We start from the raw sequence: 20184 nt of genomic DNA on the forward strand, positions 1-20184 counted from the left end.
TTTCTGCATATACAATTCCAACCACCGGCTCGTACACATTTCTAGAAACGATCGCAAAACACAGCGGCAGGTTCCACCGAGACTCGAACTCGGATCGCTGGATTCAAAGTCCAGAGTGCTAACCATTACACCATGGAACCGGATGCCTGTAGCGCTCTTAAATTCAGTGGTATCATGTAATTAAGCCGATAAGATGCGATGTTATTACACGTATGGTCCTCAGGAAGTGTTTGCGTTGCTAATGAAGCAACCAAGTAGGCTGGAAGTGGAAGGAGCACCTTCGAATGTAGCGGGAATTCTTGCCAGTATTCGTACATGAAGTGATGTCGAAGGATCAGGTAATCAAAATCGCGAAACAGCCACTTTCGTATGGCGGATGCTTCGTGCTGGAAGCAGCCTAGCTATGAAAACAGCTATGGACACAGAGTACTGTCGAATACTGCGTGCTGACACAGAACGCTACGTAGCGGGCGGATTGTTCGTGTCACGATAACATTTGCACTTCACACGGTCGAAATACTGTCACACAACTCAAGCAGCTCTTTCAGCATTCACATACACTGGTGTTCAGCACAGCGCATGTTGTAGGTGTCAGATTAAGAAACCTCTTTGAGAAAATGGTCCAGCTAGGATGCTGCAACCAGCAAGTGCGGCAAGATCTCAGTAGGTGGAGGGGTGCAGACTTGCTTACTTGTGCGGCCTGTTGGTCTAGGGGTATGATTCCTGCTTTGGGTGCAGGAGGTCCCGGGTTCAAATCCCGGACAGGCCCTACTTTTCACTTTCGCGACAACCCAGCACTACGATAAACTTGCGAGTCTCTGAAAGTAAGCCATGCAGCAGGACAAACTGCATGTCGGGCCACCGGCCCATGAGACTCTCAGGTGCGTCTTATGGAAAGCAATCTACGTGGCAGGATGAAGCCGTCTCCGCTTACTTATATCTATACGTAAAGACTGGCACGTACAACGATTCTATTCGTTCCCCAGGAACTAGTACATCGCATGCAAGTTTGGTAAATGCATGCGCATGCAGCACCCAAAACGGTGAGATGTCTTTCCTGCGGGGAGGAACAGCTGAGGTCGTCTTCTCGCAGTTGAACCCCTTACGTCTCGTTATTAATCCTAGTAGCAAAAGCATAAGCATTTGGAGCGCTCCCCACTCACGTGTGGACTGCTATTAACACTTTGCATTTCATGATCCTAGTTAAATTTCTGCATATACAATTCCAACCACCGGCTCGTACACATTTCTAGAAACGATCGCAAAACACAGCGGCAGGTTCCACCGAGACTCGAACTCGGATCGCTGGATTCAAAGTCCAGAGTGCTAACCATTACACCATGGAACCGGATGCCTGTAGCGCTCTTAAATTCAGTGGTATCATGTAATTAAGCCGATAAGATGCGATGTTATTACACGTATGGTCCTCAGGAAGTGTTTGCGTTGCTAATGAAGCAACCAAGTAGGCTGGAAGTGGAAGGAGCACCTTCGAATGTAGCGGGAATTCTTGCCAGTATTCGTACATGAAGTGATGTCGAAGGATCAGGTAATCAAAATCGCGAAACAGCCACTTTCGTATGGCGGATGCTTCGTGCTGGAAGCAGCCTAGCTATGAAAACAGCTATGGACACAGAGTACTGTCGAAAACTGCGTGCTGACACAGAACGCTACGTAGTGGGCGGATTGTTCGTGTCACGATAACATTTGCACTTCACACGGTCGAAATACTGTCACACAACTCAAGCAGCTCTTTCAGCATTCACATACACTGGTGTTCAGCACAGCGCATGTTGTAGGTGTCAGATTAAGAAACCTCTTTGAGAAAATGGTCCAGCTAGGATGCTGCAACTAGCAAGTGCGGCAAGATCTCAGTAGGTGGAGGGGTGCAGACTTGCTTACTTGTGCGGCCTGTTGGTCTAGGGGTATGATTCCTGCTTTGGGTGCAGGAGGTCCCGGGTTCAAATCCCGGACAGGCCCTACTTTTCACTTTCGCGACAACCCAGCACTACGATAAACTTGCGAGTCTCTGAAAGTAAGCCATGCAGCAGGACAAACTGCATGTCGGGCCACCGGCCCATGAGACTCTCAGGTGCGTCTTATGGAAAGCAATCTACGTGGCAGGATGAAGCCGTCTCCGCTTACTTATATCTATACGTAAAGACTGGCACGTACAACGATTCTATTCGTTCCCCAGGAACTAGTACATCGCATGCAAGTTTGGTAAATGCATGCGCATGCAGCACCCAAAACGGTGAGATGTCTTTCCTGCGGGGAGGAACAGCTGAGGTCGTCTTCTCGCAGTTGAACCCCTTACGTCTCGTTATTAATCCTAGTAGCAAAAGCATAAGCATTTGGAGCGCTCCCCACTCACGTGTGGACTGCTATTAACACTTTGCATTTCATGATCCTAGTTAAATTTCTGCATATACAATTCCAACCACCGGCTCGTACACATTTCTAGAAACGATCGCAAAACACAGCGGCAGGTTCCACCGAGACTCGAACTCGGATCGCTGGATTCAAAGTCCAGAGTGCTAACCATTACACCATGGAACCGGATGCCTGTAGCGCTCTTAAATTCAGTGGTATCATGTAATTAAGCCGATAAGATGCGATGTTATTACACGTATGGTCCTCAGGAAGTGTTTGCGTTGCTAATGAAGCAACCAAGTAGGCTGGAAGTGGAAGGAGCACCTTCGAATGTAGCGGGAATTCTTGCCAGTATTCGTACATGAAGTGATGTCGAAGGATCAGGTAATCAAAATCGCGAAACAGCCACTTTCGTATGGCGGATGCTTCGTGCTGGAAGCAGCCTAGCTATGAAAACAGCTATGGACACAGAGTACTGTCGAAAACTGCGTGCTGACACAGAACGCTACGTAGCGGGCGGATTGTTCGTGTCACGATAACATTTGCACTTCACACGGTCGAAATACTGTCACACAACTCAAGCAGCTCTTTCAGCATTCACATACACTGGTGTTCAGCACACCGCATGTTGTAGGTGTCAGATTAAGAAACCTCTTTGAGAAAATGGTCCAGCTAGGATGCTGCAACTAGCAAGTGCGGCAAGATCTCAGTAGGTGGAGGGGTGCAGACTTGCTTATTTGTGCGGCCTGTTGGTCTAGGGGTATGATTCCCGCTTTGGGTGCAGGAGGTCCCGGGTTCAAATCCCGGACAGGCCCTACTTTTCACTTTCGCGACAACCCAGCACTACGATAAACTTGCGAGTCTCTGAAAGTAAGCCATGCAGCAGGACAAACTGCATGTCGGGCCACCGGCCCATGAGACTCTCAGGTGCGTCTTATGGAAAGCAATCTACGTGGCAGGATGAAGCCGTCTCCGCTTACTTATATCTATACGTAAAGACTGGCACGTACAACGATTCTATTCGTTCCCCAGGAACTAGTACATCGCATGCAAGTTTGGTAAATGCATGCGCATGCAGCACCCAAAACGGTGAGATGTCTTTCCTGCGGGGAGGAACAGCTGAGGTCGTCTTCTCGCAGTTGAACCCCTTACGTCTCGTTATTAATCCTAGTAGCAAAAGCATAAGCATTTGGAGCGCTCCCCACTCACGTGTGGACTGCTATTAACACTTTGCATTTCATGATCCTAGTTAAATTTCTGCATATACAATTCCAACCACCGGCTCGTACACATTTCTAGAAACGATCGCAAAACACAGCGGCAGGTTCCACCGAGACTCGAACTCGGATCGCTGGATTCAAAGTCCAGAGTGCTAACCATTACACCATGGAACCGGATGCCTGTAGCGCTCTTAAATTCAGTGGTATCATGTAATTAAGCCGATAAGATGCGATGTTATTACACGTATGGTCCACAGGAAGTGTTTGCGTGGCTAATGAAGCAACCAAGTAGGCTGGAAGTGGAAGGAGCACCTTCGAATGTAGCGGGAATTCTTGCCAGTATTCGTACATGAAGTGATGTCGAAGGATCAGGTAATCAAAATCGCGAAACAGCCACTTTCGTATGGCGGATGCTTCGTGCTGGAAGCAGCCTAGCTATGAAAACAGCTATGGACACAGAGTACTGTCGAAAACTGCGTGCTGACACAGAACGCTACGTAGCGGGCGGATTGTTCGTGTCACGATAACATTTGCACTTCACACGGTCGAAATACTGTCACACAACTCAAGCAGCTCTTTCAGCATTCACATACACTGGTGTTCAGCACAGCGCATGTTGTAGGTGTCAGATTAAGAAACCTCTTTGAGAAAATGGTCCAGCTAGGATGCTGCAACTAGCAAGTGCGGCAAGATCTCAGTAGGTGGAGGGGTGCAGACTTACTTACTTGTGCGGCCTGTTGGTCTAGGGGTATGATTCCCGCTTTGGGTGCAGGAGGTCCCGGGTTCAAATCCCGGACAGGCCCTACTTTTCACTTTCGCGACAACCCAGCACTACGATAAACTTGCGAGTCTCTGAAAGTAAGCCATGCAGCAGGACAAACTGCATGTCGGGCCACCGGCCCATGAGACTCTCAGGTGCGTCTTATGGAAAGCAATCTACGTGGCATGATTAAGCCGTCTCCGCTTACTTATATCTATACGTAGAGACTGGCACGTACAACGATTCTATTCGTTCCCCAGGAACTAGTACATCGCATGCAAGTTTGGTAAATGCATGCGCATGCAGCACCCAAAACGGTGAGATGTCTTTCCTGCGGGGAGGAACAGCTGAGGTCGTCTTCTCGCAGTTGAACCCCTTACGTCTCGTTATTAATCCTAGTAGCAAAAGCATAAGCATTTGGAGCGCTCCCCACTCACGTGTGGACTGCTATTAACACTTTGCATTTCATGATCCTAGTTAAATTTCTGCATATACAATTCCAACCACCGGCTCGTACACATTTCTAGGAACGATCGCAAAACACAGCGGCAGGTTCCACCGAGACTCGAACTCGGATCGCTGGATTCAAAGTCCAGAGTGCTAACCATTACACCATGGAACCGGATGCCAGTAGCGCTCTTAAATTCAGTGGTATCATGTAATTAAGCCGATAAGATGCGATGTTATTACACGTATGGTCCTCAGGAAGTGTTTGCGTGGCTAATGAAGCAACCAAGTAGGCTGGAAGTGGAAGGAGCACCTTCGAATGTAGCGGGAATTCTTGCCAGTATTCGTACATGAAGTGATGTCGAAGGATCAGGTAATCAAAATCGCGAAACAGCCACTTTCGTATGGCGGATGCTTCGTGCTGGAAGCAGCCTAGCTATGAAAACAGCTATGGACACAGAGTACTGTCGAAAACTGCGTGCTGACACAGAACGCTACGTAGTGGGCGGATTGTTCGTGTCACGATAACATTTGCACTTCACACGGTCGGAATACTGTCACACAACTCAAGCAGCTCTTTCAGCATTCACATACACTGGTGTTCAGCACAGCGCATGTTGTAGGTGTCAGATTAAGAAACCTCTTTGAGAAAATGGTCCAGCTAGGATGCTGCAACTAGCAAGTGCGGCAAGATCTCAGTAGGTGGAGGGGTGCAGACTTGCTTACTTGTGCGGCCTGTTGGTCTAGGGGTATGATTCCTGCTTTGGGTGCAGGAGGTCCCGGGTTCAAATCCCGGACAGGCCCTACTTTTCACTTTCGCGACAACCCAGCACTACGATAAATTTGCGAGTCTCTGAAAGTAAGCCATGCAGCAGGACAAACTGCATGTCGGGCCACCGGCCCATGAGACTCTCAGGTGCGTCTTATGGAAAGCAATCTACGTGGCAGGATGAAGCCGTCTCCGCTTACTTATATCTATACGTAAGGACTGGCACGTACAACGATTCTATTCGTTCCCCAGGAACTAGTACATCGCATGCAAGTTTGGTAAATGCATGCGCATGCAGCACCCAAAACGGTGAGATGTCTTTCCTGCGGGGAGGAACAGCTGAGGTCGTCTTCTCGCAGTTGAACCCCTTACGTCTCGTTATTAATCCTAGTAGCAAAAGCATAAGCATTTGGAGCGCTCCCCACTCACGTGTGGACTGCTATTAACACTTTGCATTTCATGATCCTAGTTAAATTTCTGCATATACAATTCCAACCACCGGCTCGTACACATTTCTAGAAACGATCGCAAAACACAGCGGCAGGTTCCACCGAGACTCGAACTCGGATCGCTGGATTCAAAGTCCAGAGTGCTAACCATTACACCATGGAACCGGATGCCTGTAGCGCTCTTAAATTCAGTGGTATCATGTAATTAAGCCGATAAGATGCGATGTTATTACACGTATGGTCCTCAGGAAGTGTTTGCGTGGCTAATGAAGCAACCAAGTAGGCTGGAAGTGGAAGGAGCACCTTCGAATGTAGCGGGAATTCTTGCCAGTATTCGTACATGAAGTGATGTCGAAGGATCAGGTAATCAAAATCGCGAAACAGCCACTTTCGTATGGCGGATGCTTCGTGCTGGAAGCAGCCTAGCTATGAAAACAGCTATGGACACAGAGTACTGTCGAAAACTGCGTGCTGACACAGAACGCTACGTAGCGGGCGGATTGTTCGTGTCACGATAACATTTGCACTTCACACGGTCGAAATACTGTCACACAACTCAAGCAGCTCTTTCAGCATTCACATACACTGGTGTTCAGCACAGCGCATGTTGTAGGTGTCAGATTAAGAAACCTCTTTGAGAAAATGGTCCAGCTAGGATGCTGCAACTAGCAAGTGCGGCAAGATCTCAGTAGGTGGAGGGGTGCAGACTTGCTTACTTGTGCGGCCTGTTGGTCTAGGGGTATGATTCCTGCTTTGGGTGCAGGAGGTCCCGGGTTCAAATCCCGGACAGGCCCTACTTTTCACTTTCGCGACAACCCAGCACTACGATAAACTTGCGAGTCTCTGAAAGTAAGCCATGCAGCAGGACAAACTGCATGTCGGGCCACCGGCCCATGAGACTCTCAGGTGCGTCTTATGGAAAGCAATCTACGTGGCATGATTAAGCCGTCTCCGCTTACTTATATCTATACGTAGAGACTGGCACGTACAACGATTCTATTCGTTCCCCAGGAACTAGTACATCGCATGCAAGTTTGGTAAATGCATGCGCATGCAGCACCCAAAACGGTGAGATGTCTTTCCTGCGGGGAGGAACAGCTGAGGTCGTCTTCTCGCAGTTGAACCCCTTACGTCTCGTTATTAATCCTAGTAGCAAAAGCATAAGCATTTGGAGCGCTCCCCACTCACGTGTGGACTGCTATTAACACTTTGCATTTCATGATCCTAGTTAAATTTCTGCATATACAATTCCAACCACCGGCTCGTACACATTTCTAGAAACGATCGCAAAACACAGCGGCAGGTTCCACCGAGACTCGAACTCGGATCGCTGGATTCAAAGTCCAGAGTGCTAACCATTACACCATGGAACCGGATGCCTGTAGCGCTCTTAAATTCAGTGGTATCATGTAATTAAACCGATAAGATGCGATGTTATTACACGTATGGTCCTCAGGAAGTGTTTGCGTGGCTAATGAAGCAACCAAGTAGGCTGGAAGTGGAAGGAGCACCTTCGAATGTAGCGGGAATTCTTGCCAGTATTCGTACATGAAGTGATGTCGAAGGATCAGGTAATCAAAATCGCGAAACAGCCACTTTCGTATGGCGGATGCTTCGTGCTGGAAGCAGCCTAGCTATGAAAACAGCTATGGACACAGAGTACTGTCGAAAACTGCGTGCTGACACAGAACGCTACGTAGCGGGCGGATTGTTCGTGTCACGATAACATTTGCACTTCACGCGGTCGAAATACTGTCACACAACTCAAGCAGCTCTTTCAGCATTCACATACACTGGTGTTCAGCACAGCGCATGTTGTAGGTGTCAGATTAAGAAACCTCTTTGAGAAAATGGTCCAGCTAGGATGCTGCAACCAGCAAGTGCGGCAAGATCTCAGTAGGTGGAGGGGTGCAGACTTGCTTACTTGTGCGGCCTGTTGGTCTAGGGGTATGATTCCTGCTTTGGGTGCAGGAGGTCCCGGGTTCAAATCCCGGACAGGCCCTACTTTTCACTTTCGCGACAACCCAGCACTACGATAAACTTGCGAGTCTCTGAAAGTAAGCCATGCAGCAGGACAAACTGCATGTCGGGCCACCGGCCCATGAGACTCTCAGGTGCGTCTTATGGAAAGCAATCTACGTGGCAGGATGAAGCCGTCTCCGCTTACTTATATCTATACGTAAGGACTGGCACGTACAACGATTCTATTCGTTCCCCAGGAACTAGTACATCGCATGCAAGTTTGGTAAATGCATGCGCATGCAGCACCCAAAACGGTGAGATGTCTTTCCTGCGGGGAGGAACAGCTGAGGTCGTCTTCTCGCAGTTGAACCCCTTACGTCTCGTTATTAATCCTAGTAGCAAAAGCATAAGCATTTGGAGCGCTCCCCACTCACGTGTGGACTGCTATTAACACTTTGCATTTCATGATCCTAGTTAAATTTCTGCATATACAATTCCAACCACCGGCTCGTACACATTTCTAGAAACGATCGCAAAACACAGCGGCAGGTTCCACCGAGACTCGAACTCGGATCGCTGGATTCAAAGTCCAGAGTGCTAACCATTACACCATGGAACCGGATGCCTGTAGCGCTCTTAAATTCAGTGGTATCATGTAATTAAGCCGATAAGATGCGATGTTATTACACGTATGGTCCTCAGGAAGTGTTTGCGTGGCTAATGAAGCAACCAAGTAGGCTGGAAGTGGAAGGAGCACCTTCGAATGTAGCGGGAATTCTTGCCAGTATTCGTACATGAAGTGATGTCGAAGGATCAGGTAATCAAAATCGCGAAACAGCCACTTTCGTATGGCGGATGCTTCGTGCTGGAAGCAGCCTAGCTATGAAAACAGCTATGGACACAGAGTACTGTCGAAAACTGCGTGCTGACACAGAACGCTACGTAGCGGGCGGATTGTTCGTGTCACGATAACATTTGCACTTCACACGGTCGAAATACTGTCACACAACTCAAGCAGCTCTTTCAGCATTCACATACACTGGTGTTCAGCACAGCGCATGTTGTAGGTGTCAGATTAAGAAACCTCTTTGAGAAAATGGTCCAGCTAGGATGCTGCAACTAGCAAGTGCGGCAAGATCTCAGTAGGTGGAGGGGTGCAGACTTGCTTACTTGTGCGGCCTGTTGGTCTAGGGGTATGATTCCTGCTTTGGGTGCAGGAGGTCCCGGGTTCAAATCCCGGACAGGCCCTACTTTTCACTTTCGCGACAACCCAGCACTACGATAAACTTGCGAGTCTCTGAAAGTAAGCCATGCAGCAGGACAAACTGCATGTCGGGCCACCGGCCCATGAGACTCTCAGGTGCGTCTTATGGAAAGCAATCTACGTGGCATGATTAAGCCGTCTCCGCTTACTTATATCTATACGTAGAGACTGGCACGTACAACGATTCTATTCGTTCCCCAGGAACTAGTACATCGCATGCAAGTTTGGTAAATGCATGCGCATGCAGCACCCAAAACGGTGAGATGTCTTTCCTGCGGGGAGGAACAGCTGAGGTCGTCTTCTCGCAGTTGAACCCCTTACGTCTCGTTATTAATCCTAGTAGCAAAAGCATAAGCATTTGGAGCGCTCCCCACTCACGTGTGGACTGCTATTAACACTTTGCATTTCATGATCCTAGTTAAATTTCTGCATATACAATTCCAACCACCGGCTCGTACACATTTCTAGAAACGATCGCAAAACACAGCGGCAGGTTCCACCGAGACTCGAACTCGGATCGCTGGATTCAAAGTCCAGAGTGCTAACCATTACACCATGGAACCGGATGCCTGTAGCGCTCTTAAATTCAGTGGTATCATGTAATTAAACCGATAAGATGCGATGTTATTACACGTATGGTCCTCAGGAAGTGTTTGCGTGGCTAATGAAGCAACCAAGTAGGCTGGAAGTGGAAGGAGCACCTTCGAATGTAGCGGGAATTCTTGCCAGTATTCGTACATGAAGTGATGTCGAAGGATCAGGTAATCAAAATCGCGAAACAGCCACTTTCGTATGGCGGATGCTTCGTGCTGGAAGCAGCCTAGCTATGAAAACAGCTATGGACACAGAGTACTGTCGAAAACTGCGTGCTGACACAGAACGCTACGTAGCGGGCGGATTGTTCGTGTCACGATAACATTTGCACTTCACACGGTCGAAATACTGTCACACAACTCAAGCAGCTCTTTCAGCATTCACATACACTGGTGTTCAGCACAGCGCATGTTGTAGGTGTCAGATTAAGAAACCTCTTTGAGAAAATGGTCCAGCTAGGATGCTGCAACCAGCAAGTGCGGCAAGATCTCAGTAGGTGGAGGGGTGCAGACTTGCTTACTTGTGCGGCCTGTTGGTCTAGGGGTATGATTCCTGCTTTGGGTGCAGGAGGTCCCGGGTTCAAATCCCGGACAGGCCCTACTTTTCACTTTCGCGACAACCCAGCACTACGATAAACTTGCGAGTCTCTGAAAGTAAGCCATGCAGCAGGACAAACTGCATGTCGGGCCACCGGCCCATGAGACTCTCAGGTGCGTCTTATGGAAAGCAATCTACGTGGCAGGATGAAGCCGTCTCCGCTTACTTATATCTATACGTAAAGACTGGCACGTACAACGATTCTATTCGTTCCCCAGGAACTAGTACATCGCATGCAAGTTTGGTAAATGCATGCGCATGCAGCACCCAAAACGGTGAGATGTCTTTCCTGCGGGGAGGAACAGCTGAGGTCGTCTTCTCGCAGTTGAACCCCTTACGTCTCGTTATTAATCCTAGTAGCAAAAGCATAAGCATTTGGAGCGCTCCCCACTCACGTGTGGACTGCTATTAACACTTTGCATTTCATGATCCTAGTTAAATTTCTGCATATACAATTCCAACCACCGGCTCGTACACATTTCTAGAAACGATCGCAAAACACAGCGGCAGGTTCCACCGAGACTCGAACTCGGATCGCTGGATTCAAAGTCCAGAGTGCTAACCATTACACCATGGAACCGGATGCCTGTAGCGCTCTTAAATTCAGTGGTATCATGTAATTAAGCCGATAAGATGCGATGTTATTACACGTATGGTCCTCAGGAAGTGTTTGCGTTGCTAATGAAGCAACCAAGTAGGCTGGAAGTGGAAGGAGCACCTTCGAATGTAGCGGGAATTCTTGCCAGTATTCGTACATGAAGTGATGTCGAAGGATCAGGTAATCAAAATCGCGAAACAGCCACTTTCGTATGGCGGATGCTTCGTGCTGGAAGCAGCCTAGCTATGAAAACAGCTATGGACACAGAGTACTGTCGAAAACTGCGTGCTGACACAGAACGCTACGTAGTGGGCGGATTGTTCGTGTCACGATAACATTTGCACTTCACACGGTCGAAATACTGTCACACAACTCAAGCAGCTCTTTCAGCATTCACATACACTGGTGTTCAGCACAGCGCATGTTGTAGGTGTCAGATTAAGAAACCTCTTTGAGAAAATGGTCCAGCTAGGATGCTGCAACTAGCAAGTGCGGCAAGATCTCAGTAGGTGGAGGGGTGCAGACTTGCTTACTTGTGCGGCCTGTTGGTCTAGGGGTATGATTCCTGCTTTGGGTGCAGGAGGTCCCGGGTTCAAATCCCGGACAGGCCCTACTTTTCACTTTCGCGACAACCCAGCACTACGATAAACTTGCGAGTCTCTGAAAGTAAGCCATGCAGCAGGACAAACTGCATGTCGGGCCACCGGCCCATGAGACTCTCAGGTGCGTCTTATGGAAAGCAATCTACGTGGCAGGATGAAGCCGTCTCCGCTTACTTATATCTATACGTAAAGACTGGCACGTACAACGATTCTATTCGTTCCCCAGGAACTAGTACATCGCATGCAAGTTTGGTAAATGCATGCGCATGCAGCACCCAAAACGGTGAGATGTCTTTCCTGCGGGGAGGAACAGCTGAGGTCGACTTCTCGCAGTTGAACCCCTTACGTCTCGTTATTAATCCTAGTAGCAAAAGCATAAGCATTTGGAGCGCTCCCCACTCACGTGTGGACTGCTATTAACACTTTGCATTTCATGATCCTAGTTAAATTTCTGCATATACAATTCCAACCACCGGCTCGTACACATTTCTAGAAACGATCGCAAAACACAGCGGCAGGTTCCACCGAGACTCGAACTCGGATCGCTGGATTCAAAGTCCAGAGTGCTAACCATTACACCATGGAACCGGATGCCTGTAGCGCTCTTAAATTCAGTGGTATCATGTAATTAAGCCGATAAGATGCGATGTTATTACACGTATGGTCCTCAGGAAGTGTTTGCGTTGCTAATGAAGCAACCAAGTAGGCTGGAAGTGGAAGGAGCACCTTCGAATGTAGCGGGAATTCTTGCCAGTATTCGTACATGAAGTGATGTCGAAGGATCAGGTAATCAAAATCGCGAAACAGCCACTTTCGTATGGCGGATGCTTCGTGCTGGAAGCAGCCTAGCTATGAAAACAGCTATGGACACAGAGTACTGTCGAAAACTGCGTGCTGACACAGAACGCTACGTAGCGGGCGGATTGTTCGTGTCACGATAACATTTGCACTTCACACGGTCGAAATACTGTCACACAACTCAAGCAGCTCTTTCAGCATTCACATACACTGGTGTTCAGCACAGCGCATGTTGTAGGTGTCAGATTAAGAAACCTCTTTGAGAAAATGGTCCAGCTAGGATGCTGCAACTAGCAAGTGCGGCAAGATCTCAGTAGGTGGAGGGGTGCAGACTTGCTTACTTGTGCGGCCTGTTGGTCTAGGGGTATGATTCCTGCTTTGGGTGCAGGAGGTCCCGGGTTCAAATCCCGGACAGGCCCTACTTTTCACTTTCGCGACAACCCAGCACTACGATAAATTTGCGAGTCTCTGAAAGTAAGCCATGCAGCAGGACAAACTGCATGTCGGGCCACCGGCCCATGAGACTCTCAGGTGCGTCTTACGGAAAGCAATCTACGTGGCAGGATGAAGCCGTCTCCGCTTACTTATATCTATACGTAAGGACTGGCACGTACAACGATTCTATTCGTTCCCCAGGAACTAGTACATCGCATGCAAGTTTGGTAAATGCATGCGCATGCAGCACCCAAAACGGTGAGATGTCTTTCCTGCGGGGAGGAACAGCTGAGGTCGTCTTCTCGCAGTTGAACCCCTTACGTCTCGTTATTAATCCTAGTAGCAAAAGCATAAGCATTTGGAGCGCTCCCCACTCACGTGTGGACTGCTATTAACACTTTGCATATCATGATCCTAGTTAAATTTCTGCATATACAATTCCAACCACCGGCTCGTACACATTTCTAGAAACGATCGCAAAACACAGCGGCAGGTTCCACCGAGACTCGAACTCGGATCGCTGGATTCAAAGTCCAGAGTGCTAACCATTACACCATGGAACCGGATGCCTGTAGCGCTCTTAAATTCAGTGGTATCATGTAATTAAGCCGATAAGATGCGATGTTATTACACGTATGGTCCTCAGGAAGTGTTTGCGTGGCTAATGAAGCAACCAAGTAGGCTGGAAGTGGAAGGAGCACCTTCGAATGTAGCGGGAATTCTTGCCAGTATTCGTACATGAAGTGATGTCGAAGGATCAGGTAATCAAAATCGCGAAACAGCCACTTTCGTATGGCGGATGCTTCGTGCTGGAAGCAGCCTAGCTATGAAAACAGCTATGGACACAGAGTACTGTCGAAAACTGCGTGCTGACACAGAACGCTACGTAGCGGGCGGATTGTTCGTGTCACGATAACATTTGCACTTCACACGGTCGAAATACTGTCACACAACTCAAGCAGCTCTTTCAGCATTCACATACACTGGTGTTCAGCACAGCGCATGTTGTAGGTGTCAGATTAAGAAACCTCTTTGAGAAAATGGTCCAGCTAGGATGCTGCAACTAGCAAGTGCGGCAAGATCTCAGTAGGTGGAGGGGTGCAGACTTGCTTACTTGTGCGGCCTGTTGGTCTAGGGGTATGATTCCTGCTTTGGGTGCAGGAGGTCCCGGGTTCAAATCCCGGACAGGCCCTACTTTTCACTTTCGCGACAACCCAGCACTACGATAAACTTGCGAGTCTCTGAAAGTAAGCCATGCAGCAGGACAAACTGCATGTCGGGCCACCGGCCCATGAGACTCTCAGGTGCGTCTTATGGAAAGCAATCTACGTGGCATGATTAAGCCGTCTCCGCTTACTTATATCTATACGTAAAGACTGGCACGTACAACGATTCTATTCGTTCCCCAGGAACTAGTACATCGCATGCAAGTTTGGTAAATGCATGCGCATGCAGCACCCAAAACGGTGAGATGTCTTTCCTGCGGGGAGGAACAGCTGAGGTCGTCTTCTCGCAGTTGAACCCCTTACGTCTCGTTATTAATCCTAGTAGCAAAAGCATAAGCATTTGGAGCGCTCCCCACTCACGTGTGGACTGCTATTAACACTTTGCATTTCATGATCCTAGTTAAATTTCTGCATATACAATTCCAACCACCGGCTCGTACACATTTCTAGAAACGATCGCAAAACACAGCGTCAGGTTCCACCGAGACTCGAACTCGGATCGCTGGATTCAAAGTCCAGAGTGCTAACCATTACACCATGGAACCGGATGCCTGTAGCGCTCGTAAATTCAGTGGTATCATGTAATTAAGCCGATAAGATGCGATGTTATTACACGTATGGTCCTCAGGAAGTGTTTGCGTGGCTAATGAAGCAACCAAGTAGGCTGGAAGTGGAAGGAGCACCTTCGAATGTAGCGGGAATTCTTGCCAGTATTCGTACATGAAGTGATGTCGAAGGATTAGGTAATCAAAATCGCGAAACAGCCACTTTCGTATGGCGGATGCTTCGTGCTGGAAGCAGCCTAGCTATGAAAACAGCTATGGACACAGAGTACTGTCGAAAACTGCGTGCTGACACAGAACGCTACGTAGTTGGCGGATTGTTCGTGTCACGATAACATTTGCACTTCACACGGTCGAAATACTGTCACACAACTCAAGCAGCTCTTTCAGCATTCACATACACTGGTGTTCAGCACAGCGCATGTTGTAGGTGTCAGATTAAGAAACTTCTTTGAGAAAATGGTCCAGCTAGGATGCTGCAACTAGCAAGTGCGGCAAGATCTCAGTAGGTGGAGGGGTGCAGACTTGCTTACTTGTGCGGCCTGTTGGTCTAGGGGTATGATTCCTGCTTTGGGTGCAGGAGGTCCCGGGTTCAAATCCCGGACAGGCCCTACTTTTCACTTTCGCGACAACCCAGCACTACGATAAACTTGCGAGTCTCTGAAAGTAAGCCATGCAGCAGGACAAACTGCATGTCGGGCCACCGGCCCATGAGACTCTCAGGTGCGTCTTATGGAAAGCAATCTACGTGGCAGGATTAAGCCGTCTCCGCTTACTTATATCTATACGTAAAGACTGGCACGTACAACGATTCTATTCGTTCCCCAGGAACTAGTACATCGCATACAAGTTTGGTAAATGCATGCGCATGCAGCACCCAAAACGGTGAGATGTCTTTCCTGCGGGGAGGAACAGCTGAGGTCGTCTTCTCGCAGTTGAACCCCTTACGTCTCGTTATTAATCCTAGTAGCAAAAGCATAAGCATTTGGAGCGCTCCCCACTCACGTGTGGACTGCTATTAACACTTTGCATTTCATGATCCTAGTTAAATTTCTGCATATACAATTCCAACCACCGGCTCGTACACATTTCTAGAAACGATCGCAAAACACAGCGTCAGCTTCCACCGAGACTCGAACTCGGATCACTGGATTCAAAGCCCAGAGTGCTAACCATTACACCATGGAACCGGATGCCTGTAGCGCTCTTAAATTCAGTGGTATCATGTAATTAAGCCGATAAGATGCGATGTTATTACACGTATGGTCCTCAGGAAGTGTTTGTGTGGCTAATGAAGCAACCAAGTAGGCTGGAAGTGGAAGGAGCACCTTCGAATGTAGCGGGAATTCTTGCCAGTATTCGTACATGAAGTGATGTCGAAGGATCAGGTAATCAAAATCGCGAAACAGCCACTTTCGTATGGCGGATGCTTCGTGCTGGAAGCAGCCTAGCTATGAAAACAGCTATGGACACAGAGTACTGTCGAAAACTGCGTGCTGACACAGAACGCTACGTAGTGGGCGGATTGTTCGTGTCACGATAACATTTGCACTTCACACGGTCGAAATACTGTCACACAACTCAAGCAGCTCTTTCAGCATTCACATACACTGGTGTTCAGCACAGCGCATGTTGTAGGTGTCAGATTAAGAAACCTCTTTGAGAAAATGGTCCAGCTAGGATGCTGCAACTAGCAAGTGCGGCAAGATCTCAGTAGGTGGAGGGGTGCAGACTTGCTTACTTGTGCGGCCTGTTGGTCTAGGGGTATGATTCCTGCTTTGGGTGCAGGAGGTCCCGGGTTCAAATCCCGGACAGGCCCTACTTTTCACTTTCGCGACAACCCAGCACTACGATAAACTTGCGAGTCTCTGAAAGTAAGCCATGCAGCAGGACAAACTGCATGTCGGGCCACCGGCCCATGAGACTCTCAGGTGCGTCTTATGGAAAGCAATCTACGTGGCAGGATTAAGCCGTCTCCGCTTACTTATATCTATACGTAAAGACTGGCACGTACAACGATTCTATTCGTTCCCCAGGAACTAGTACATCGCATGCAAGTTTGGTAAATGCATGCGCATGCAGCACCCAAAACGGTGAGATGTCTTTCCTGCGGGGAGGAACAGCTGAGGTCGTCTTCTCGCAGTTGAACCCCTTACGTCTCGTTATTAATCCTAGTAGCAAAAGCATAAGCATTTGGAGCGCTCCCCACTCACGTGTGGACTGCTATTAACACTTTGCATTTCATGATCCTAGTTAAATTTCTGCATATACAATTCCAACCACCGGCTCGTACACATTTCTAGAAACGATCGCAAAACACAGCGTCAGGTTCCACCGAGACTCGAACTCGGATCACTGGATTCAAAGTCCAGAGTGCTAACCATTACACCATGGAACCGGATGCCTGTAGCGCTCTTAAATTCAGTGGTATCATGTAATTAAGCCGATAAGATGCGATGTTATTACACGTATGGTCCTCAGGAAGTGTTTGCGTGGCTAATGAAGCAACCAAGTAGGCTGGAAGTGGAAGGAGCACCTTCGAATGTAGCGGGAATTCTTGCCAGTATTCGTACATGAAGTGATGTCGAAGGATCAGGTAATCAAAATCGCGAAACAGCCACTTTCGTATGGCGGATGCTTCGTGCTGGAAGCAGCCTAGCTATGAAAACAGCTATGGACACAGAGTACTGTCGAAAACTGCGTGCTGACACAGAACGCTACGTAGTGGGCGGATTGTTCGTGTCACGATAACATTTGCACTTCACACGGTCGAAATACTGTCACACAACTCAAGCAGCTCTTTCAGCATTCACATACACTGGTGTTCAGCACAGCGCATGTTGTAGGTGTCAGATTAAGAAACCTCTTTGAGAAAATGGTCCAGCTAGGATGCTGCAACTAGCAAGTGCGGCAAGATCTCAGTAGGTGGAGGGGTGCAGACTTGCTTACTTGTGCGGCCTGTTGGTCTAGGGGTATGATTCCTGCTTTGGGTGCAGGAGGTCCCGGGTTCAAATCCCGGACAGGCCCTACTTTTCACTTTCGCGACAACCCAGCACTACGATAAACTTGCGAGTCTCTGAAAGTAAGCCATGCAGCAGGACAAACTGCATGTCGGGCCACCGGCCCATGAGACTCTCAGGTGCGTCTTATGGAAAGCAATCTACGTGGCAGGATTAAGCCGTCTCCGCTTACTTATATCTATACGTAAAGACTGGCACGTACAACGATTCTATTCGTTCCCCAGGAACTAGTACATCGCATACAAGTTTGGTAAATGCATGCGCATGCAGCACCCAAAACGGTGAGATGTCTTTCCTGCGGGGAGGAACAGCTGAGGTCGTCTTCTCGCAGTTGAACCCCTTACGTCTCGTTATTAATCCTAGTAGCAAAAGCATAAGCATTTGGAGCGCTCCCCACTCACGTGTGGACTGCTATTAACACTTTGCATTTCATGATCCTAGTTAAATTTCTGCATATACAATTCCAACCACCGGCTCGTACACATTTCTAGAAACGATCGCAAAACACAGCGTCAGGTTCCACCGAGACTCGAACTCGGATCACTGGATTCAAAGCCCAGAGTGCTAACCATTACACCATGGAACCGGATGCCTGTAGCGCTCTTAAATTCAGTGGTATCATGTAATTAAGCCGATAAGATGCGATGTTATTACACGTATGGTCCTCAGGAAGTGTTTGTGTGGCTAATGAAGCAACCAAGTAGGCTGGGAGTGGAAGGAGCACCTTCGAATGTAGCGGGAATTCTTGCCAGTATTCGTACATGAAGTGATGTCGAAGGATCAGGTAATCAAAATCGCGAAACAGCCACTTTCGTATGGCGGATGCTTCGTGCTGGAAGCAGCCTAGCTATGAAAACAGCTATGGACACAGAGTACTGTCGAAAACTGCGTGCTGACACAGAACGCTACGTAGTGGGCGGATTGTTCGTGTCACGATAACATTTGCACTTCACACGGTCGAAATACTGTCACACAACTCAAGCAGCTCTTTCAGCATTCACATACACTGGTGTTCAGCACAGCGCATGTTGTAGGTGTCAGATTAAGAAACCTCTTTGAGAAAATGGTCCAGCTAGGATGCTGCAACTAGCAAGTGCGGCAAGATCTCAGTAGGTGGAGGGGTGCAGACTTGCTTACTTGTGCGGGCTGTTGGTCTAGGGGTATGATTCCTGCTTTGGGTGCAGGAGGTCCCGGGTTCAAATCCCGGACAGGCCCTACTTTTCACTTTCGCGACAACCCAGCACTACGATAAACTTGCGAGTCTCTGAAAGTAAGCCATGCAGCAGGACAAACTGCATGTCGGGCCACCGGCCCATGAGACTCTCAGGTGCGTCTTATGGAAAGCAATCTACGTGGCAGGATTAAGCCGTCTCCGCTTACTTATATCTATACGTAAAGACTGGCACGTACAACGATTCTATTCGTTCCCCAGGAACTAGTACATCGCATGCAAGTTTGGTAAATGCATGCGCATGCAGCACCCAAAACGGTGAGATGTCTTTCCTGCGGGGAGGAACAGCTGAGGTCGTCTTCTCGCAGTTGAACCCCTTACGTCTCGTTATTAATCCTAGTAGCAAAAGCATAAGCATTTGGAGCGCTCCCCACTCACGTGTGGACTGCTATTAACACTTTGCATTTCATGATCCTAGTTAAATTTCTGCATATACAATTCCAACCACCGGCTCGTACACATTTCTAGAAACGATCGCAAAACACAGCGTCAGGTTCCACCGAGACTCGAACTCGGATCACTGGATTCAAAGTCCAGAGTGCTAACCATTACACCATGGAACCGGATGCCTGTAGCGCTCTTAAATTCAGTGGTATCATGTAATTAAGCCGATAAGATGCGATGTTATTACACGTATGGTCCTCAGGAAGTGTTTGCGTGGCTAATGAAGCAACCAAGTAGGCTGGAAGTGGAAGGAGCACCTTCGAATGTAGCGGGAATTCTTGCCAGTATTCGTACATGAAGTGATGTCGAAGGATCAGGTAATCAAAATCGCGAAACAGCCACTTTCGTATGGCGGATGCTTCGTGCTGGAAGCAGCCTAGCTATGAAAACAGCTATGGACACAGAGTACTGTCGAAAACTGCGTGCTGACACAGAACGCTACGTAGTGGGCGGATTGTTCGTGTCACGATAACATTTGCACTTCACACGGTCGAAATACTGTCACACAACTCAAGCAGCTCTTTCAGCATTCACATACACTGGTGTTCAGCACAGCGCATGTTGTAGGTGTCAGATTAAGAAACCTCTTTGAGAAAATGGTCCAGCTAGGATGCTGCAACTAGCAAGTGCGGCAAGATCTCAGTAGGTGGAGGGGTGCAGACTTGCTTACTTGTGCGGCCTGTTGGTCTAGGGGTATGATTCCTGCTTTGGGTACAGGAGGTCCCGGGTTCAAATCCCGGACAGGCCCTACTTTTCACTTTCGCGACAACCCAGCACTACGATAAACTTGCGAGTCTCTGAAAGTAAGCCATGCAGCAGGACAAACTGCATGTCG

The 20184-nt window shown here is 48.5% G+C and overlaps 34 non-coding genes across 34 annotated transcripts; 17 read left to right on the forward strand and 17 right to left on the reverse strand.

Annotated features, from left to right (window-relative positions):
• Nucleotides 1-68: 68 nt before the first annotated feature.
• Nucleotides 69-140, reverse strand: Trnaq-uug. The gene has a single exon. It is a non-coding gene; the product is annotated as a tRNA-Gln (tRNA).
• A 557-nt stretch (nt 141-697) lies between these two features.
• Trnap-ugg lies at nt 698-769 on the forward strand. The gene has a single exon. It is a non-coding gene; the product is annotated as a tRNA-Pro (tRNA).
• Nucleotides 770-1276: 507 nt separating this feature from the next.
• On the reverse strand, nt 1277-1348 carry Trnaq-uug. Its single transcript has one exon. It is a non-coding gene; the product is annotated as a tRNA-Gln (tRNA).
• Nucleotides 1349-1905: 557 nt separating this feature from the next.
• Trnap-ugg lies at nt 1906-1977 on the forward strand. Its single transcript has one exon. It is a non-coding gene; the product is annotated as a tRNA-Pro (tRNA).
• Nucleotides 1978-2484: 507 nt separating this feature from the next.
• Trnaq-uug lies at nt 2485-2556 on the reverse strand. Its single transcript has one exon. It is a non-coding gene; the product is annotated as a tRNA-Gln (tRNA).
• Nucleotides 2557-3113: 557 nt separating this feature from the next.
• On the forward strand, nt 3114-3185 carry Trnap-ugg. Its single transcript has one exon. It is a non-coding gene; the product is annotated as a tRNA-Pro (tRNA).
• A 507-nt stretch (nt 3186-3692) lies between these two features.
• Nucleotides 3693-3764, reverse strand: Trnaq-uug. Its single transcript has one exon. It is a non-coding gene; the product is annotated as a tRNA-Gln (tRNA).
• A 557-nt stretch (nt 3765-4321) lies between these two features.
• Trnap-ugg lies at nt 4322-4393 on the forward strand. The gene has a single exon. It is a non-coding gene; the product is annotated as a tRNA-Pro (tRNA).
• Nucleotides 4394-4900: 507 nt separating this feature from the next.
• Nucleotides 4901-4972, reverse strand: Trnaq-uug. Its single transcript has one exon. It is a non-coding gene; the product is annotated as a tRNA-Gln (tRNA).
• Nucleotides 4973-5529: 557 nt separating this feature from the next.
• Nucleotides 5530-5601, forward strand: Trnap-ugg. The gene has a single exon. It is a non-coding gene; the product is annotated as a tRNA-Pro (tRNA).
• Nucleotides 5602-6108: 507 nt separating this feature from the next.
• Nucleotides 6109-6180, reverse strand: Trnaq-uug. The gene has a single exon. It is a non-coding gene; the product is annotated as a tRNA-Gln (tRNA).
• A 557-nt stretch (nt 6181-6737) lies between these two features.
• Trnap-ugg lies at nt 6738-6809 on the forward strand. The gene has a single exon. It is a non-coding gene; the product is annotated as a tRNA-Pro (tRNA).
• A 507-nt stretch (nt 6810-7316) lies between these two features.
• On the reverse strand, nt 7317-7388 carry Trnaq-uug. The gene has a single exon. It is a non-coding gene; the product is annotated as a tRNA-Gln (tRNA).
• Nucleotides 7389-7945: 557 nt separating this feature from the next.
• Trnap-ugg lies at nt 7946-8017 on the forward strand. The gene has a single exon. It is a non-coding gene; the product is annotated as a tRNA-Pro (tRNA).
• Nucleotides 8018-8524: 507 nt separating this feature from the next.
• Nucleotides 8525-8596, reverse strand: Trnaq-uug. The gene has a single exon. It is a non-coding gene; the product is annotated as a tRNA-Gln (tRNA).
• A 557-nt stretch (nt 8597-9153) lies between these two features.
• Nucleotides 9154-9225, forward strand: Trnap-ugg. The gene has a single exon. It is a non-coding gene; the product is annotated as a tRNA-Pro (tRNA).
• Nucleotides 9226-9732: 507 nt separating this feature from the next.
• On the reverse strand, nt 9733-9804 carry Trnaq-uug. The gene has a single exon. It is a non-coding gene; the product is annotated as a tRNA-Gln (tRNA).
• A 557-nt stretch (nt 9805-10361) lies between these two features.
• On the forward strand, nt 10362-10433 carry Trnap-ugg. The gene has a single exon. It is a non-coding gene; the product is annotated as a tRNA-Pro (tRNA).
• A 507-nt stretch (nt 10434-10940) lies between these two features.
• Nucleotides 10941-11012, reverse strand: Trnaq-uug. Its single transcript has one exon. It is a non-coding gene; the product is annotated as a tRNA-Gln (tRNA).
• Nucleotides 11013-11569: 557 nt separating this feature from the next.
• Nucleotides 11570-11641, forward strand: Trnap-ugg. Its single transcript has one exon. It is a non-coding gene; the product is annotated as a tRNA-Pro (tRNA).
• A 507-nt stretch (nt 11642-12148) lies between these two features.
• Nucleotides 12149-12220, reverse strand: Trnaq-uug. The gene has a single exon. It is a non-coding gene; the product is annotated as a tRNA-Gln (tRNA).
• Nucleotides 12221-12777: 557 nt separating this feature from the next.
• Nucleotides 12778-12849, forward strand: Trnap-ugg. The gene has a single exon. It is a non-coding gene; the product is annotated as a tRNA-Pro (tRNA).
• Nucleotides 12850-13356: 507 nt separating this feature from the next.
• On the reverse strand, nt 13357-13428 carry Trnaq-uug. Its single transcript has one exon. It is a non-coding gene; the product is annotated as a tRNA-Gln (tRNA).
• A 557-nt stretch (nt 13429-13985) lies between these two features.
• Trnap-ugg lies at nt 13986-14057 on the forward strand. Its single transcript has one exon. It is a non-coding gene; the product is annotated as a tRNA-Pro (tRNA).
• A 507-nt stretch (nt 14058-14564) lies between these two features.
• Nucleotides 14565-14636, reverse strand: Trnaq-uug. The gene has a single exon. It is a non-coding gene; the product is annotated as a tRNA-Gln (tRNA).
• A 557-nt stretch (nt 14637-15193) lies between these two features.
• Trnap-ugg lies at nt 15194-15265 on the forward strand. Its single transcript has one exon. It is a non-coding gene; the product is annotated as a tRNA-Pro (tRNA).
• Nucleotides 15266-15772: 507 nt separating this feature from the next.
• Trnaq-uug lies at nt 15773-15844 on the reverse strand. Its single transcript has one exon. It is a non-coding gene; the product is annotated as a tRNA-Gln (tRNA).
• A 557-nt stretch (nt 15845-16401) lies between these two features.
• Trnap-ugg lies at nt 16402-16473 on the forward strand. The gene has a single exon. It is a non-coding gene; the product is annotated as a tRNA-Pro (tRNA).
• Nucleotides 16474-16980: 507 nt separating this feature from the next.
• Nucleotides 16981-17052, reverse strand: Trnaq-uug. The gene has a single exon. It is a non-coding gene; the product is annotated as a tRNA-Gln (tRNA).
• Nucleotides 17053-17609: 557 nt separating this feature from the next.
• On the forward strand, nt 17610-17681 carry Trnap-ugg. Its single transcript has one exon. It is a non-coding gene; the product is annotated as a tRNA-Pro (tRNA).
• Nucleotides 17682-18188: 507 nt separating this feature from the next.
• Nucleotides 18189-18260, reverse strand: Trnaq-uug. Its single transcript has one exon. It is a non-coding gene; the product is annotated as a tRNA-Gln (tRNA).
• Nucleotides 18261-18817: 557 nt separating this feature from the next.
• On the forward strand, nt 18818-18889 carry Trnap-ugg. The gene has a single exon. It is a non-coding gene; the product is annotated as a tRNA-Pro (tRNA).
• Nucleotides 18890-19396: 507 nt separating this feature from the next.
• Trnaq-uug lies at nt 19397-19468 on the reverse strand. The gene has a single exon. It is a non-coding gene; the product is annotated as a tRNA-Gln (tRNA).
• Nucleotides 19469-20025: 557 nt separating this feature from the next.
• On the forward strand, nt 20026-20097 carry Trnap-ugg. Its single transcript has one exon. It is a non-coding gene; the product is annotated as a tRNA-Pro (tRNA).
• Nucleotides 20098-20184: the final 87 nt, after the last annotated feature.

Source organism: Schistocerca americana, chromosome 2 (assembly GCF_021461395.2).
Source record: "Schistocerca americana isolate TAMUIC-IGC-003095 chromosome 2, iqSchAmer2.1, whole genome shotgun sequence".
Classification (NCBI taxonomy): Eukaryota; Metazoa; Arthropoda; class Insecta; order Orthoptera; family Acrididae; genus Schistocerca; species Schistocerca americana.